General features: G+C 45.2%; 1 long non-coding RNA gene across 1 annotated transcript; it reads right to left on the bottom strand.

The window, feature by feature from the left end:
* Positions 1-1788: 1788 nt before the first annotated feature.
* LOC121133284 lies at positions 1789-3315 on the bottom strand. The gene is made up of 2 exons (XR_005870104.1): positions 3000-3315; positions 1789-2765 (listed from the first exon to the last, which is right to left on the bottom strand). It is a non-coding gene; the product is annotated as an uncharacterized LOC121133284 (long non-coding RNA).
* Positions 3316-18791: the final 15476 nt, after the last annotated feature.

Here is an 18791-nt window from a genome sequence, read left to right as displayed (position 1 = left end):
AATGGAGGCCACACCTGGACTTTGCACGTATCACTCTGCAGGCCCGGAATGAGCACTTCTCTTATCTCGGGTCACATCTTCCTAGATAACACAGAACTCATTGTCCAGGACTGCGAGTGCCTAGCCATTCTGTCTGACAGCCCTGGATTTCTCTCAAGCCCAGAGTAATCCTGGCACTCAGAGTCCTTCAGAAACAATATCTGTCCATCTTAGGGACAGCTGTCTGCCTGCTGGGTTCATCACACTTTCTTATGCTTAACACTAACGCTAATCCACTTCCAATGCCTTCTGGTTTAAATGTATCAATAGTCTGAGATGTGTGGCTGTATTAATTAGTCAGGGGTGTCAAGAGAAATGGCTGAACAGGTAGATACATGTACATTACAAATAACATTAATATGTTCTATGTATATACATACTATTATATATAGTATACATATAACTAATACATACTATTAATAATATATACTAAGAATATATAACATGTAGGGGATATATTACATGTAAGTAGATACTAATTGTTATACTATTCTGTATGACTATATGTCATATATATGTGTATATATATATATACTGTTGTACGTATACATGTACTAATAGATATATGATATTAAACTTAAAATCCCAGGCTGAGGCAGGAGGATGTGTGATAAAGGACATCCTGAGCTACATAGTAAGACCCTGTCTCAATTGACCAATGAACTGATTATTTGATTAATAAAAAGGGACTAGATTACCCAGTTGTGAACACTGAGAAGTCCCAAGATTCACAAATTGCAAATCAGATACCCAGAAGAACCAGTGGTCTAGTTGCAGTCCTGGTCTGAGCCCAAAAGCAGGGGAAGACAGTCATTGAGACAGCTGGCTTTCTATGACTCAGCTTTTGACTCATGCAGTTCTCTCACAAAGGAAAAGACACCCACTTAGGTTGGGGGCAGCCATCTTCTTTACACAGCCACTTAAGCTGAGGGAAGCCATCTGCTTTACCCAGCTTATCTAATCAATTCCATTCCAAATATCCTCACAGACACACCAAGAATAAGATGACCCAAATATCTAAGCACCCAGTGGTCTACCTAGTCAAAACACGAAGTTTTCTACATCAGTGGTCATGGGAGTAAGTGGTGGTACTTTGTGCCTTGAGAAGTACGGTGCATGGACTTGCAGCATCCATGCTTCCTGGGAATTTGATGGAATTGCAGGCTCTCCACTTCCAATCCAGACCTGCAGCTCCAGATGTTCTAGAGATGGCCTGGGGGGTCTGCTTGATCTTGCTCAGCTGTTTGTTTGAGTTTGATAACTATTAGCCTCCAGGTTTCAGAGCTCAACACTTTCCAGGAGGACTTCTTGATTGAGAATCATACAACAGCGTCATTTTTTAAAAAAGATTTTTAAATTTAAGTTAGAAACAAGCTTGCTTCACATGTCAACCGTGGTTCCCTCTCCCTTCCCTCCTCCCCCACCCTCCCACCAGTCCTCCCCCTCCCAGCCCCTCACCCAATCCCCACTCCATTCCCCAGGGAGGGTGAGACCCTCCATGGGGGATCTCCAGAGTTTGTCATTTCGTTCAGGGCAGGGCCTAGGCCCTCCCCACAAGAGTACAGGCTGAGAGAACATCCCTCATTGTGGGATGGGCACATAAGTCCATTGGTATGCCAGGGATAAATACTGATCTGCTACCCAAGACCCCATAGATTGCCTAGGCCTCCTGACTGACACCCACATCCAGGGGGTCTGGATCAGTCCCATGCTGGCCTCCCAGCCATCAGTCTCAACAGCACCATCTTATAATTGTATAACACTGTGCAATTTATTAAAGTTATCTATGTACATGTGATCTTCAGATTGACTAAAAATGGGTAAAGATAATATTGCAAAAGAAAAAAGTTGAAGCATCGACCTTGTTAGTCCTACCATCGTGCCACCTCATGTTATAGACATCTCCCTCTTCCTTCTTCCCTTTCTCTGACCCTTCTGCTACAGTGTATCCCCAAAGGGTACCATGCTGGGACCCGGTCTCCAGGGTGACAGCACTAAGAGCTGAGAACTAGGCCTAATGGAAGACTGCCTGATCCCTGGCACAACACCCTCGGAAGGAATTCCTTTAGTTCCACGGAGCGTTGGTGAGTCCCGACAAGAGTGGAATGCTGCCAGACAGTCCCCTTCTCAGTCCCTGGCTTCCTGCTTCGTCTCATGGTCCCTCCATCTTATACGTGCCTCCATCACTGGGTGTGCCACTTGCTATGTTATATTGCAGAAGGGGGTTAGAGGGAGCTATTAGAAGCTCAACAGATGGAGTCAACTGATTTCTAGCTTCAGAAGTATGAACTAAACAGACTTCTTTTTAAACCTCAGGCATCTAATTGCAGCAACAGAAAACAGACGAAAGCTCATGCCCGCTCTGCTCACACCCCACACACAGACACGCTGTTATTCTCTGTCATGAGGCCCAGGCTCCTTTTCAGGAATTAAGGCTTGTTCTCACAGCTGCCAGAGATCTCTCTTGGCCATCGCTCTGCGAAGCTGTCTTGCCTGAAGACAATCCCCTTGATCAAGCCCACACTTCCTTCATGAGGCCATACTCCATCCAGCGAGTAATAGATATAGGAGCAGGAAAGCCTAGTCCAGTGTCTCTTCCAGGTACACGGCAGGCTAGAGGCCATGCTGCTCATGGCTCCCTGTGACTGGTGGTGGATTCACAACTCAACAGTCCCTTCTTGGTAGGTTGTTCACTGGCCCTGTCTCCATTGGGTCCAAGGCAGTCTCTGAAAAACATCCTACTGTTAATCAGCATCTAGAGTCAGAGTCTATGACAGCTACCAAGCGAGTGGCTTCCACTACAGTAGAAGATGCATTGCTCTGGCAGTTGGCAGAGTAAACACACACACTGGCACATATACGCACTCACACATGCACATGTGTATACAGAGAGAGAGAGAGAGAGAGAGAGAGAGAGAGAGAGAGAGAGACAGGCTACACATCACATATCATTGGCCTACCTTCACAAACCACCCCAGACTTTGGCTTCCCATTGACAGCCTCTGGCTTTTGAAGAGCCCATCTTCTGAGGTGGCCTGAGCTGGCATCATTTCATGTGCCTGACACAAAGCCTTCTCTCCTCCTGCTCCTCAGCTGTTCCTCTGGAAATTGAGGCCCTCCCCAAACCCTGTCACTGCCTGTCCACACAACGCTGAGCATCCTGACCACAGAGCCACACAGAGGTTGCTGCTGGCAGCACAGAGAAGCCATTGTGTCCCTTGTTCAATGTCAGACATTCATATCTGTTTTCCCCTCCTGACAGGAAAGAAAGCTCAGGCATGCTCTGAGGCATGGCATCCTTGGCATCGGATCTGACATCATTTTTTTTCTGTTTCTGTTTTCAAGGAAGCCATTCCTAAATGACTTATTGTCTCCATGAAACAAGCCCGAGTCAGCATGGATTTAGTGTTGACCTTCCTCTTCCAAAAACAAAATCATCCTTTATGGATCGAGGGGCTGGCATGTTAGAAAAGTGTTGGCAGGGGGGGACAATGCACAGCAGGATAATTGTGAAGTCCTCAGTGAGAGCCACAGAACAAGAAAAAAAACTTAACACTCGAGTCATTGCTACAAAGGGAAGACCTGCTGCCTGCCAGAGCCAGGACTGCCTCTGATGGTCACATGCTAGCCACGGAAAGGACACCAACATCTAGCCCAACTCATTTTGCTGGTCAGAGCATAGGCCTTACCTTGTAGCTGATCCCTAGAAGTAAGGTGATGTCCCCAGGGACAGAGCAGCCAAGTGCCCCACCTAAGGTCACACGGAACCTCTGTTCCTCAAGCTCGTTCTTGCTGTTCCCACACCCTCATGATCACAGTTATTATTTTGAGCCATTTAGACCTTGTTACTTACTTGGAAATTTTTTATACATTTTACAATTTTAGTTTTAGAGATAATTGATTTGTATAAAGGAAAACGAGTTGCTCATTAAGATTGTCACTGATTACATGGGTGGCTTTAAATTTCACCAAGGAACAATTTGTAGACACGTAAGAATCATCTTGAAAACACCTTCCTTATTATTTTACCACTGAGAGAATAAGTTCTTTAAATTTTGTTGTGAATTATGCGTTATACACAACTTAAAGTTTTGCTGATGATTTTGAGTCCAATTCAGTAGCAGTAAGTACATATACCTTGCTGTACTATAATCACCACCACACACATCTAGAACTTTCCCATCTTCCCAAATAGAACTGTGTCCATATTAAATAACTCCCTGACCTTCCCTCACCCAGCCTTGTTTCTGTCTGTGAATTTTTCCCTTTGAAAATTTCATGCATGTCTATAATGTGTCTTGATCATATTCATTCCATAACCCCTTCTATTCCCCTTCCATTCCCACTGAACTCTTCATTCTTCTCAATGACTCCTTCCTCTACTTTTATGGGGGTTTTGGTGATGCACTGAGTTTAATCATGGTTGCTTGAATGAACATGGGTTATTTACTCAAGCAAAGACAACTTACCAGAGGCTACACCGCTGATGGAAGACAACTCTTCCTCCCTCAGCAACCATTAACTGATACCTCCTCAGGGAGAGTGGGGACTCATGAGCCCCTCTCCATTCCACAATGCAGTGTTATGGGCTCAATCTTGTGCAGGTAACAAGAGCTTCTATGAATTCAAAGTACAGTGTCATGTCCAGAAGACACCACTTGCTAACACTACTCTCTTTACTCTGGCTCTTAACCTTCTTTCTGTCCTCTCTTCCAGAATGTTCCTTGAGCCTTGGGATGGAGTGATGCAGATGCCTAAATTGGAACTGACTATTCAACAGTTGCTTAGTCTCATCACTTGCACAACTACTCATCACTTGCATTAACTACTGCTCACTGCAAATAAAAGCATCTCTGACCAAGGTTGATAACAGAATTAATCTGTGCGTATAAACAAATATTTAGAAAAGAATTTGAGAATATTCCTATTTAGCAAAGCAGCAGTAGTAGACTCTCTAACAGAGACTATGATTTCCTTAGTCATGGGCTTTTGATCATGTTTGCAGCAGTAGGCACAAATTCTGTTCTATGGAAAAGGCCTCAAATGCAATCAGAAAGTGATTGGTTGCTCCCATAATAATCATGCTACTATTGCCTAGCAGATCAGTATGTAGCACACAAGGATCACAGCTTGTATTTAGAGTTAGCAGCCTGACTACAATTCCTGTGGCCAGTGTTGTGTGTCTTATTTTGAAAACCCTGCAGAAGCACATTATGTCTTAGCTTCTTATGCCTGATGACATGGTCAAAAAGCTAGGGGTTGTCAGTCTACTCCATGTGATGATCAGCCCTCTGACAATGCATCGACTCAGTGAGTGTCCTAGGAGTCACTGGTCACTGTTGTTGCATTCATTATTCCATGGAGGATATATTTTCTGTTCTAAATAGACCTCAGATGAATTCATGACTCCATCAACTCTCCCGTGCTTGTGACTGTCTGTAGGTGTCATGGACACAAGAGTTAGCTATAAGACAGGCAGCAGGGGATAGTCAAGCAGCAGGGTTTTCAATATATATTTCGATGTAAGATACCAGGAAGGATGATGGTCTTCTCATCTGTGACATGTCCTGGAGAATCTGGGCTTGAGTCTCTGTCCTAAGGCATGAGGCCCATGGGTCTTTCCTCTACCCACCAATTCATGTGGACACTTCAGTGATGTCATAGTGTTCTCTGTTCCACCTGGATCCTACTTAAGAAGTCAAACCACATTGTTTGCATTGGATATTGTCATTTTTAACCAAAGAAGTTAGTGCAATGTGAACTAAAGGGTCAATGTGACAACACAGAGGCCAGGGCAATGTGAGACACAGGCCAATGTGATATCACAGAGGCCAGTTCAGTGGGAGACACAGGCCAATGCATGCCATAGAAGCCAGTACAATGGAAGACATAAGCTAATGTAATTCACAGAGGCCAGTACAATGGGCTACACAGGCCAATGTGATGTCACAGAGCCAAGTGCAATGGGGCATACAGGCCAATGGAATGTCACAGAGCCAAGTGCAATGGGAGACACATGCTAATCTAATATTACAGAAGTCAGTGCAATGGAAAATACTAAGTCTATATGACATCACAAAGGCCATCACAGAGGATGCACAGGCCAGAGCATGTCTCAGAGGCTAGTTCAATTTTTCAGTGTTCTTTCTCCAAATCAGATGGCTGGGTCATTCAACTCTGTGATCCTGTCAGATGTGTCATTTCACTAGGTAGATGGATTCTTTTATATGTCCCAAAGCTGGACTGTCTCAGTATGCAGGCACTATCCATTGTATCTTGTCACAAAGTCCAGATGCTGATGTTGTCTTGTTCTATTTATGCAGTCCCAAGTGGGAAGTATGGGATTTTTCTTTCCCTTTGTATCTCATCCATCTAACCCCAGGGAAGGTGTATTAGACTGGTTATCTTAGGTGACTGGTGAAAATGGGGCCTTCAAACTTAGTAAAATTTAGAAGTCAATGAGAAGAAACTAGAAGCAGAGACCAAACTGGAGTCCAAATCAGTAGAAAAACCAAGCTTAGACTAGAGTGCATTTCAGGAGTATGTGGTGTGACTACGAGAGCTTGGGAAGGAAGAAGGAGCATATCTCAGTAACTGCCCAGGAACAGGGAGAATCATGGTAATGTGGGGCTTCTCTGTGGCCCTTGGAAGATGATGGCTATATTGACAAAGGTAACACTTACTTCTTGACTCTGAGAATCTTCAAACTGGGAATTCAGTTCTCGGCTGAGCCCCTGATTGTTGAGTTACATAGAGATGAAGACATGTAGGCAAATCTTATTCATATGTGTAGCTCGGTATAAAGAAGGGGATGGGATGGTTACAGAATGAGCTGGTGAGTGCTATATAGGAAGGGGTGTATGAATGTGTGCCTGTATGTATACATGAAAGTGGTTGTGGTTGGGGTGTGTGCTAGTGTGTATGTGGGTATGGCTATGTTAAATAGAGTTAAATTTATGTGTGTCTGTGGAATGTATAAGACTGCACCCAAGTATATGTTTGAGTGTTGTGTGTTAGGAGTGTCAGTGTCTGAGGGCCACGTGAGTTTGTATGTGAGTGTGCTTATGAGTGCATGCATGTATGTATGTCAGGTAGGAATATGTGTGTTGGGGGTAGTAAGAGTGAATGCTGGGTAGTGTCCAAAAGCACTCCTTTCAAGGAATCTGGACTGTATCTAGAAGTGAGTATCCCTCCCAATTTCTTACTTCCAAGACAGATATCCTGGGACTGAGTTCTGGTGCTCCGATCACATGGCTTTCCTCTTTTCTATCTACTAGAGAAAGACATCCTAGCATGTGCCTGATTCATAGGGATTTGCCTGGCAAGATGCACACCCTCTACTCTAGTCAGTGATTTAAGGGATGAAGGCAAACAAGGTCTGCTTTCTCAACTTTGACTTTCACGCAAGGGTGGGGAAAGGGTATCAAAGCTGTTTGGTGGATAGTGGACTATTTCAGAAGACCAGAAACTGGCTATCAAAATATGAATGGAGTTTTCAGGGCAGACCACAAATCCTCAGAAGCTATTTTTCAATATTTAACAAATTCAAATTATATCAAAAGCGGGTGGAGAAGGGGGCTGTTCATAGTCAACTATGAAGAGCTCTTGGTTCAAAGGAGCAGGTGTCTATGCAGAGTCACACTAACCCTTTTAACTGTCATTTCCTGTGGACTCCTAAAAGTACCTGTTCTTAGGTTAGAGAGATGTGCACACTGATCTCAGGAAGAAACACAACTTGGTGAGATTCAGCGAACGTTTATTGTGATAACCAAGATACTCAAGAACATTTCCAAACACTGCATTATTAATCACCTAAAAACTCTCTAACAATCCTATTTTCTTTGTGCTGTCTTCTACATTTTCCATTTCTATTTAATTTAAATTAATGTAATTGTTTCTCTAGTTACCCAGTCTTTGGTCAGAGTGTTTAAAGGGTATTTGTGAGCCGTGGAGACAGATCAGTCAGTTAAATCCTTGTCCCACAAGCCAGAGGATCTAAATTCAATCTCTAGAACCCAATTTACCAAGGCAAAGCAGAGCAAAGAAAAACAAAGCAAAAATCAGTCATGATGGACCACACTGGTAATCCCAGATCCAAATAGATCGATATAGGTCAGTCCTTGAGGCTTACTGGCTAGTGAACATAGCCTACTCAGAGAGCTTCAGGCCACTACTGAGAGCCTATCTGTGATACACACACACACACACACACACACACACACACACACACAGAGGGGGCAGTGTTTTTTCTTTCAAATGGGCCTTGGGGAGGGAATGGCTGAATCCTTGAGGGCTGCCTTCATTTCCCTAAGTCATTAAAGAAATCCTTGCAGGGGCTGAAGCAATCCCCACAGTCTTGACCCTGAGCTTGATCTTCCTGTCTCAGTTTGCATACTTGTGTGAGTCTATCTGCAGCAGCAGATTTGACAACTTGGCAAAGCATGGGCATAGCACCAGGAGGGCTACTACTTGGTAACCACTTCCAGAATACCAAAGACGTTGTGAACATGGGTACCCATGTCTTTCCTTAGCTCCAAGCTTATGTTTATGCAGCAGGCCATGGGCACAGTTATCCCTGGGATCCATTTCATCTGTGAAGCTTCCAGAACACCCCACTAGCATTTACTGGGTTCCTAGATCTTATGCTCTCTCCCTCCAATCCCAACACTAAGTGCTTCAATGGTGGAAAGACTACTCCCACAGTGGGAGACCTGGGCTTGAGACCAGTGAGCTCACAGGGATTGTTTTGTGCAAGGATTTTGGCTATTCTGTGAATGGTCTGGGGCTTTTGAAATTTATTTCAAGGTTCCTAGTTTTCCCTAGGTTTTAACCACAAGTGTTTTCAATCCTCATTTCATGTAGAATTAGACATCTGGAAGGGATTCACAATGTTTCCTTCATCTACATTCCTTATGAATGGAGATAGTAGGTGTGGGATTCACAGCATGTCCTTCATCCTTTATGAGCGAGGATCAGTAGGTGTAGCCATCTGGAGGCAAAGGCACACACCCACCTTCTCCTTTTCTGCTATTTGCTGGTCTCACTGTCTTGAAAAAAATCCAGGGGTTTTCAAATCCCTGGTCTTATGTATTTTACCCGTGTGTCACTTTCAGCAGACTTGATTGTCCTACCTGCTTCCTAAAGTGAATGAACTAACTTGTCCCCACACAGCCATGCTTAAGCATTGAGAGTCATCATCCCCTTAGGGATTTCCCACTGGAGACATCTGATGCTTCCCATCCCCTGCTATAAACTCTGTTCAGTGAGGGTGTCTCTGGGGTCTTCAATTCCCCTACCTTTACTTCCTAAGTACCTGGCATATCTCTTGGTAGCTGTAGTCACTCAGTAAATATTCCAGAATTTCTACTCCCATTATTTCTACTTCTCAAATGTCTTTCCTAATCTTCCTAGAACACCCCTAGCTCCCAGGAATAAACCAAGTATCAATGTTTTTGTTGCCACCAAGTAAACCTCCCTGTCCTTTCTCTTCAGCTTCAGTGTCAACTTCTTCATCCAGAGTGAGCACTGACCTCCCTGGTCATTCTAGACTGAGGACGGTGCCTTTGTACTTCCTGAGACCAGTTACTGCCACTGCCTCAAGTTGTTCAAAGTTCCCTCTGAATGAACTAATATGAGGGATGTTTCCCCTTGCTCTTGGAACCCACCTTACCCTTGCCTGCAGACAGTTGGTCATCTGGAGTTGTCCTGGCATGTGACATTATCCATCTTCACAATGCATTCTTGTGCTTGCAGTTTTGTCTTTCAGGGTCTGTAGACTTGGTCTTGCTTTTCTGGGGGCATTTCCATGAAACGGAGCTGGGAAGCGTTTTAGAGTACATGCTCCTCTTGGAGAGCTCGGCAGGGTGTCTTGTAGGAAAGAATCAGCTACTATAGAGTGCCAGCCTAAAGGGAGGCAGGAGAGAGAATATAGTAGCCAATATAGCTGAATGTGGCAGGGGTGTATGACCAAGACTTACCTATTATTTTCTCTATTAATTTTTTCATTTATTTTGAATACCAGTTTGCCCTCCCTCCTCTCTTCCTGTTCCTTCCCCCACATCCCATCTATCCACCCCCTCTCTACTCCTTTTCCATTGAGAAAGGGGCAAGCCTCCCCTGAGAGTCAACAAAGTATATCATGTCACATGGAGGCAGGACCAATCTTTCCCGCTGCATCAAGGCTGGGCAAGGCATCCCTGCATGGGGAATATTATCACCACAGGAACAGGTTCCAAAAGAAGTCAGCTCAAGCACCAGGGAAACGTACTGATCCCACTGCTAGGGGCCCTACAAACAGACCAAGCCATATAACTGTAATCTACATGCAGAGGGTCTAGGTCAGTCCCATGAAGGCGCCCTAGCTGTCTGTCTAGAGTCTGAGCTCCCATTAGCTCAGGTCAACTGTCTCTATGGGTTCTCCCAAGACTCACTTTTTCCATATATGCTTGAAGCACATCAGCTTGTGAAGCAGGCGGAGATGGCTCCTTGAGAACTGTCTAAATAGTAGGCCATGGGTCCAGCCTTATCACCAGAGAAAGCCTCGGTGCTTTTCTTTCCTCCTAGCCCATCACTTTTCCACTGAGTGTCTTCTTTAGAAGTGAAAACTTTTCTGTAATTTGAAGCGAGGTCACAGAACTAGCTCTTCCAGGACTCTACAACCAAAACTTTGTCTCCAAATAACTCTGGATTCATGGCCCCAAACTATTTCCGAAACAAGTCAGTTCTTGCTAAAGGGAACACCTGTGTTCTCAGAAAAATGAAGCCACAAAGCACGGGATCTCGTGTTTGAAAATAACCAGTCTCCCCACAGAAATAACAGAAGCCGGGCCCCCTGCATGAGAACATAAGGGGTGTGTTTGGTGACTTGAATGAGAAATGTTCCCCATGGGTAGAGCCGGTTCCTAGTTGGTTGCACTGTGGGGGGATGTTTAGGAGGTGTGGCCTTGCTGGAGGAAGTATGTCACTGGGGATGGGCTTTGAGAGGTTAAAGCCTTGCGACATTTCCAGCTTTCCCACTCTGCTTCATGCTTGCTGTTAAAGCGGTAAGCTCTCAGCTTCTCGCCACCATGCCTGCCACTTACTGCCATGTCTCTGCCCTGCCACAGTAGATACCCGTCTCTCTGAATCTGTAAGACAAACTAAACTCTTCCGTAAGTCATTTCTGGTCATGTGCTGTATCACAGCAACAGAAAAGCAGCTAATATATCATGAAATAGTGATGCATATGAGCAATGCCTGAGGCTTCCCCTGCCCCTCACTGGCCTTACCCCTAGTCACATACTCTAACCCTAGGATTGTCCCCCATGCCAGTGTAAGCCTAGAAGACTCCTTCTCAGGGCTTAGTCACAGTTTAGATCATCTACGATCCTTTTTATCAAAATATTTTTCAGACATTAATTTTGGACTTTTTAGTCAATAGACTTTTTAAAGATTTATTTTATCTGTAATTACATGTCTACATAGTGGTACATGCATGTAAATGCGGATGCTTGCAGAAGGCAAGAGTCAGTGTTAGATGCCCTGCATGTGGGTGCTAGGAGCTGAATTCAGGTCCTTCTCCAAAGCAGTACAGGTTCTTAACCACTGAGCCATCTCTCCAGCCCTGCAAACGACTTTTTAACCCTGTCAGACTATACAAGGGATTACTGAATCTCTCCATCTCTCCTTTTTCCTGTCCTTTTGGACAATTCAGGTTTTCTATTTGTTTGGCTAGTTGGTTGGTTTTGTTTTGTTTTTTAAGTAAAAGGTAAGGAAAAGCAGGGAAAGGGGAGAAGAGAAAGGGGGGCAGGAAGTAGGGAAGCAAGTGGCTCCCAGGACTGTGTATGGAGCATTATGGTAGCTGAGAGCACAGCCTGGGCAGCTCCTTCCTCCTTAGTAGGGGGAATGAGATAGCGTTGCTGGTCAAAGAGAAGGGGAGCTTGGAACCTCAGGCCGCTGGACACAGGGAGCTGCTGTGGCTGGTTGGATGTGGTGCCTTGCCACAGTCATCTCTAAGCCTGTCCTACTGAGGACTCACTCTGCCATCGTGGAGGAGGGGAACCTGTCACACGTCTTGGAGCCGGAACTTCTGTTCCAGAGCCCCATCTGATGCTCTCTGGTCTCAACACAGTGAAGAAATGACTTCTCCCTCCGGTGAGGACCTTTCTCACCTACAAACCAGGGTGGCTATGGCAGGCATGCGCCCTCCTGTTCCAACCGAAAAAGCAGGTGAGTTGAGCAGAAATTTGGCCTGGTAGGGTTTCAGGTTGGAAGAGGTGGGGGAGGGAGTGGAGCTGTTCATCTTAGGGAAAACACAGCAGGAAGCTGTGGGTGGGACATTCTTAGTGACTGGATGAGTCTCATGCCCTGAAGGCAGCTGCAAGACATCAAGCCTGCAGAACCAGACATGTATGACCTCGTACCAATAGTGGTCCCACTACCCTCCAGGAGGTGAAGTAGAAAAACACAGAGGACTCCCTGCAACAAGCCCACTCCTGAACCTTCTCTAAGCTGAGACACAAGCAGACCTCATACTGGTCCCCACCTCCACCAGCTCCCACCTGTCTGGATAGCAGTGACACATGAGTTAGAGAAGCTTCCAAGCAGGGTGGGCCACAGGAAAAATCATACACTGTCCTCACCGGGCTCCGGGGACTTGGATGTGGGGCATGGAAGCCTTCAAGTAAATATGTGAGGGGTGGAAAGGGAAGTATATTGCAGTCAAACCCACACAGGTCTTAAGATTGAGCCTGTCCAATTTTAAGGCTTGTCAGAACACGCCTCTACCCCCCATGGAAAATTCCTTTCTGTTCAGAAAAAAAAAAAGTGTGATGCTTACAGGCTACTCCCCTTAAGCTATTGTTCATTTCCCAAGCTTGAATGAGACAAAGAGAATTGGCAGAGCTACAAGGACAGATAGCCACACTCCCGATCCAACCCTAAGAGCGACTGCTTGTGTTCAATTCTCTTTCTGTAACAAGATCCCTGAGATAAGCAAATTAAAAGGCAGAAGTTTGATTGTACCTGAGGTTTTTGAGGCCAGTACATGGTTGGTGGGTCTCATTGCTTTGGGAACCCTGATGAGTCAAGACATCACCGTAGGAGTGAGTGACAGAGGGAATAAACTAGATAGATCCCCAGCAGGCAGACAGATGGGAAAGCGGGCCGTCTCTAAAAGTCAGAGATAGCAAATGCATAGCTTCTTCGTCACCCTCCAGACTTGAGACAGAGCCCTGGCAGGGCTTTTCCTCTGCCAGCCATCTCTCCCCACTTCTGAGTATGTTCACCTACAGCTGTGGGCCTGTTTCTCATTCTTCTCTAAATGAACCCATTCGAAATAGGGAAGGGAACTTATCCCCGGCCACAAGAAACACTTAAAAGCTCCATCTGTCTAAGGGAAAAGCCTTTCTGATCTACAGGGACTATCTCTCTCCCTGAGCCTTGTTCTTTGTAAAGTTTATCACCTGTTGCTGCCAGCCGCATCTGAGATTTCTCCTGCCTTTTAATTCTTTAATTGGCATAGAAAAGAAACCCTATCAAGACCTCCTAGATAATAACAGACACTTCTCACCAAATGAGGGTCAGAAAGTAAAGAAATAGAAGAAGGGGCTATGGTCCTGAAGAGGGCATGTGTCCGATAACCTAATTTCCTACCTTTTATTCCTTCAGTGTTTGGGGATCTGGCCTGGTTATACAGCTAAGCTGGGCTGGACCTCTCACAAGTCTTCCTGCTTTGGTCTCTCCATGCTAGGATTATAGTGTACTGCCTAGTTCCCACCTAGTCCACATATCACAGTGGCCTGGGGACCAAGCTCTCACACTGGGAGTTTGGAGGTTGTTCAGACATAAACTGTAAGCAATATGTAGACAGGCTAGGAGTAGGTTTGGGGGATCCTGGGAAGACAGGGGTCACAAGGTAGTTTCTCAGAAGTAAAAATCTGAACATATTAGAAACACATTATAAAAAGCTTACAGGATTTCATAGTAAGAGTTTTCACACTAATTTTCTACTCTCCAGGGGCAGAGGAACAGGGAAGGAACCCAATCATACGCACCTAGCATGGCAAACCTGTGTTGCAGCTCAGAAAATGATCCCCTTCCCCAATATGGCATTTTGACCTGCTTGCTAAGAAATCTGGTCTGAAACAAGCAGTCTCAGAGACAAGGTCCCCCACCTCTCTCTTCTGAGACTCGGGGAAGGAAGGGGCTTTCTCTGAAGTCCTCTTTCCTCCTCAAGTCCAGAGCTTCCAGAGAATTAACTTTCAGGAAAGGTCAGAATTGACCCAGAACCCAGATGAACTTTTCTCCTGACCATTGTACTTCTTCGGGCCTATTCATCTCTAAAAAAGTCATTTACAGTTCCTCCAAATTAAGATAATTTGCCAAAATTTATCTCAATCTGAGCCCTTAGGAAAAACCTCTTGGTGTTTCTAGCATGTTCTGTTCTGGACCACCAGATCCCACAGTAGCGAAGGAGATGCTTCTGTAGTGAGACACCTGCCTCTCAGAGTGGCTTTCAAAGATAACAGTCTGGAAAGACCCCCCACCCCAACAGGGTCTCTAGAGACCCCTGAAACACGTCTTGTCTTTCATATGGGTGTTTCTGAGTCGTCTTTGTGGCCGAATTCATGAGGCTGGTGGTACTAGTGATCTCAGAGCAGAGAATTGGTCCAAAGCACACATCCTCATGGCAGGAATTCTCAGAGCCTATAGTCGTTAGCATGACTCCCTGAAAGCAAACCATTGTACACAACCATGATGGTTGACATTGATCATTATCTTTCTAGATTATGTTCTTTGAGGTGGGACACCCAATTTAAATACAGGTGGTACTGTTCCAGACAAGGAAGCCAGACTGAATGAAAAGAGGAACGTGAGTTGAAAACCAACATTTGTCACTCTTTGATTCCCGGCTGTAGCACAATGTGATCCACCTCCAGCTCATACTGACGTATTTATCTTCTCTGTCATGGTTGGCTGCATAACCTAGAACTGTAAGCAAAAATAAACCTGAAGTTGGTTTTAGTCAAGTATTTTGTCAAATGACAAGTAACTAATCCAGTGACATTTTAAATTGTCCAGGACAGATCCCTCTCCTTTTTACTAGCCACTGAAGATCCATTGAGGAAGGTTGTGTGGGCTCTGATTTCTGCATTTATAACAAGGGCCTCTTCCACTCCGAAAGAAATGCTCAAAGGTCTTAGGGGCATCAACACTGGACCCTCTGGGAAGTAGCAATTGTTTCTCCTTCCTGGTATTGTGCTCTCCAGCATCTGGCTGATGACACTGGATATGACAATGACAGGCAGGAACTTGTTAACAGTGGATGGAGTGAGACTATTGTTCTCAACCTGGTTTTGACATTCTTTCTCTCTGAATCACAGAAAAACACAATTGCCCTCTGACTTGTATGAGTGTAGGAGATCTGGAAATAACACATATATGTATATGTGCGTACACACATATGTATATATGTCTGTGTATGTATATTTAATTTTATACAATTTAAGTGCTGGGGGTAATGGAGAGAACCTCATAGCACACCTAATTCACTTAACTCGGGAGGAAACTATATAACCAATTTCTAAAAGATGGTTTTAAGATTGTGAAGTGTTACATTAAGAACCATACTCAGTAAGTCATCCCAGAATGTCATGGTATATAACAAAGCCTATCTTCAGCTTGGTTTCAGAAAGCCGCTAGCCAACGAGGGCTGAGCTTGGCTGGAAGGGAATCAAGATGTTCATTTGTCTCTATTCATCTTGCCAGCAGGGCTGCTAGCCTGTCCCATTGCCTGCCCTCCCTCCACCCCCAGCCCCTTAAAGCTCTGAGATGCCTCCCAAATCCTCGGTTCAGACAGCAGCTCAGCTGACCACCCCGTCACAGCTTTCAGCTTCAGCACCCCGCACTCGCTTTAAAATAAAAGAATGGCAAAGTCAAATGTCACCTGTATGAGGTTGGTTGCCATCCAGGCATCTTCTTCCACTTGCTTCTTTGGTCCCCCTGGTTTTGTAATGAGTGAACAATCATTTATTAAACACTATGGTCTCATTGTGCCCGGCACAGGGCTACCTCTGAGCCATGAGGTGTGCCTCTTCTGGGTTTGCATATGTAATGTAATGGAACCTTACCTGAGGTTCCAGTTATCTTTGGTCAGCAAAAACCTGAAAACATGCAATGGAAAGTCTCAGATATAAGAGTCATAAGTTTTTAGTTGCACACTATTTTGAATAGTGTAATAAAATCCTAGCCTGCTCTGCTGTGTCCCTTCTGGGCCATGAGTCATCCCATTATCCAGTGTCTCCACATTGTATTGCATGTACATATGGAGGAAATTACAGCTATCAATAGCGAGAGACAGTGTGGGTAGACTGGAGTATCCGTGGCTCAGGCATTCACTGAGAATATACGAAGTATTCCCTGGGACTAGGGAGTAAGAAACTGGGTAAAGGAAGTCGGTGGATCTGGGTTTTCAAGGCCAGCTCTGCATTCATTTGGTTGAGTTCTTTCTCCCTCTTCATCATCTTCATGGTGACTAAATTAACTATTGACCTGTCTTGGAGAGGACCTCTGCCCGTAGCTTCAGGTGACCTTCTCTTTTGAAATGTGAAGATCGCAGTGCCATTGCCCTGCAGAGGGCCGGAATACCCACCCTCTTCCAGCCGCCACGGCATGCCCTCTGTGGCCAGCCCCAGAGCAGAGCCATGTCATGACTTGGCTTCTGCAAGTTTGAACAGGGCCAGTCTGCCAAAGGCCTGCAGACACCTGGTGTCAGCTGACAATCTCGTATCACAAGTCAGGAAACAAAAGAGTAATTCAGCTCTGGAGAAAACCTGCCAGACTTCCACACACAGTTTCCTTCTTGAAATCACTTTTTCTCCCCATCACAGAAACGAATTCAAAGGAAAATGAATAATTGCCAGGCTATTCAGAGCCATTGGTCCCCTACAGACAGGGTTGTTCCTGCATGAATCCATTAATTTTCATTTCCAGAGTTTTCAAATGTAAAACAAATGTTTGATGTAATCTGCACTGCTGCTCTGTGCTAATTAACCACCGCCTACCACCTAATGGTGGAAGCACTTCATCGATCAGTAATAAATTTGGTCCTTAGGAGATTGCCTTTATATTTGTTTGACTCATGGGAAAATGGCTGCAAGTATTTTGTGAGGGTTCTTGGCTGCTGTCTCCCTCCCTGGCTATAATAATAGTAACTACTATTCCTGTTTTGCCTTCCTGTAATTCTCACTGGACAGGAGGGGGCTCAGTGCACATATGCTTGAGGCGAAAAGGGAGGTTTGCGATCTCAAATTACTGACAAAATACATTCAAGTCCAGGAACACTTCCTCACCATCCTGACCACAATTTATGAAGTGTCCTGTGTGTTCTGGGAGCTAGTGCGGTGATGATGATGTGAGCCCTCCTATGATTGAAAGAATGTCTTTTATCATCCACTTTCCCTCTTCTGCAAGATAAGGTGGTTGGGTTCCTGCCAGACCTCATAACGTAGAGTCTACTGCTCACACACAGCAAATGGGAGGCTTGGGTAGCTTTCTAGCCACCATTTCCCTGTTGCTCAATTGTTGATATATAATGGGTCTGGAGTGAGCCTGGTCTGAGGCAGGAACATGTGGGTTGTCGGTGTTTTGTCACTCTGCTACAGTTGGATGGCAAGGCTCCTACCTGAGTTTTCTGTCACATAGTCTTCATGCTGCTTTTCCTTGGGGGTTGAGTTTCAAAAAGAAGAATCCACCCAAGCTGGTTTAAGTTGAGAGGATTTATCCCAGCTTGCTAAATGGCATAGGAAGTCCTCAGTAAAGCTGAAAGAACATATTGTAGTCACCTAGCAGAACCTGTTTCCAGCAAGGATGCTGGCTGAGAAACCTGCCAACATCCCGTTCTCTCTGTCTCAGACCCACCCCCTCTGTTCTTACCTCGGGAGCAGATATTGCAGGGTGTGACTTTCTGGTCACTAGGCTGGCTCCAAATGAAATGTCCCCACGTGCATCAGGAGGTGGATCTCTGGTGAGGTCAAGGACTCTAGTTTCAGGAGACTTGAAGAAGTGAGTTCTTCACCTACCTACCTACCTCTGCAGACTAGAAGATTCCAGGCATGCACTGTTAGATGTTGAATGGCAGCTGTGCCCATTGTCAGTTTCTCCAGAGCCTGTACCTGTGTTTGTATTCACTTTTTTAATGTGGGGAGTTTTACTGGGGGAAGGGAAAAGAGTGTAGGAAAGGGAAGGAAGCGAGGGAAGAAAGAGAGATAGGGGAGAAAGAGAAAGAGAGAAAAAGAGAGACAGAGACCTGCCTGCTTCTTCAGAGAAATGCCAGAAAGAGAACTGTATTCACATTTCTGAAAGCTATCTGTATAGTGAGTTTAACTCTATGGGACACTGGGGACCTATTTCTATTGGCCAGAGACCAGGCAGGAGCCATTACGTGCTAGCTCATTCTAGTTCAACGACTTTTCATTAAACACATTTCTTTGCACCATTCTCAAATTCTGTGAAAAGCCTTTTGCTCTCCCCAGAACCCCTCTATGCTGCTTATAAGGGAGAAACTCCACCCTACAGTGAAAATGGTGCTCCAGGACTTAGCAAGTCCCTGAGCCGAGTCACCCAATCTCCTCTGCAGCCTGTGGGTAGGATGTTAACGTGACTGGCTGTGGCTCTCTTGGTGCCGGAAGCTGGAGAAAGCACCTTAGAGACAGTAGCTCAGATGATCAGAGAGCGGCATTGATGGTGGGAGTAAAGGAGGAGGCCAAAGAAGC

This window comes from Mesocricetus auratus, unplaced genomic scaffold (genome assembly GCF_017639785.1).
Source record: "Mesocricetus auratus isolate SY011 unplaced genomic scaffold, BCM_Maur_2.0 Super-Scaffold_100021, whole genome shotgun sequence".
NCBI lineage: Eukaryota > Metazoa > Chordata > Mammalia > Rodentia > Cricetidae > Mesocricetus > Mesocricetus auratus.
The sequence above is the reverse complement of the archived record's forward strand: the minus strand, read 5'-3'. Positions and strand labels throughout refer to the sequence as shown.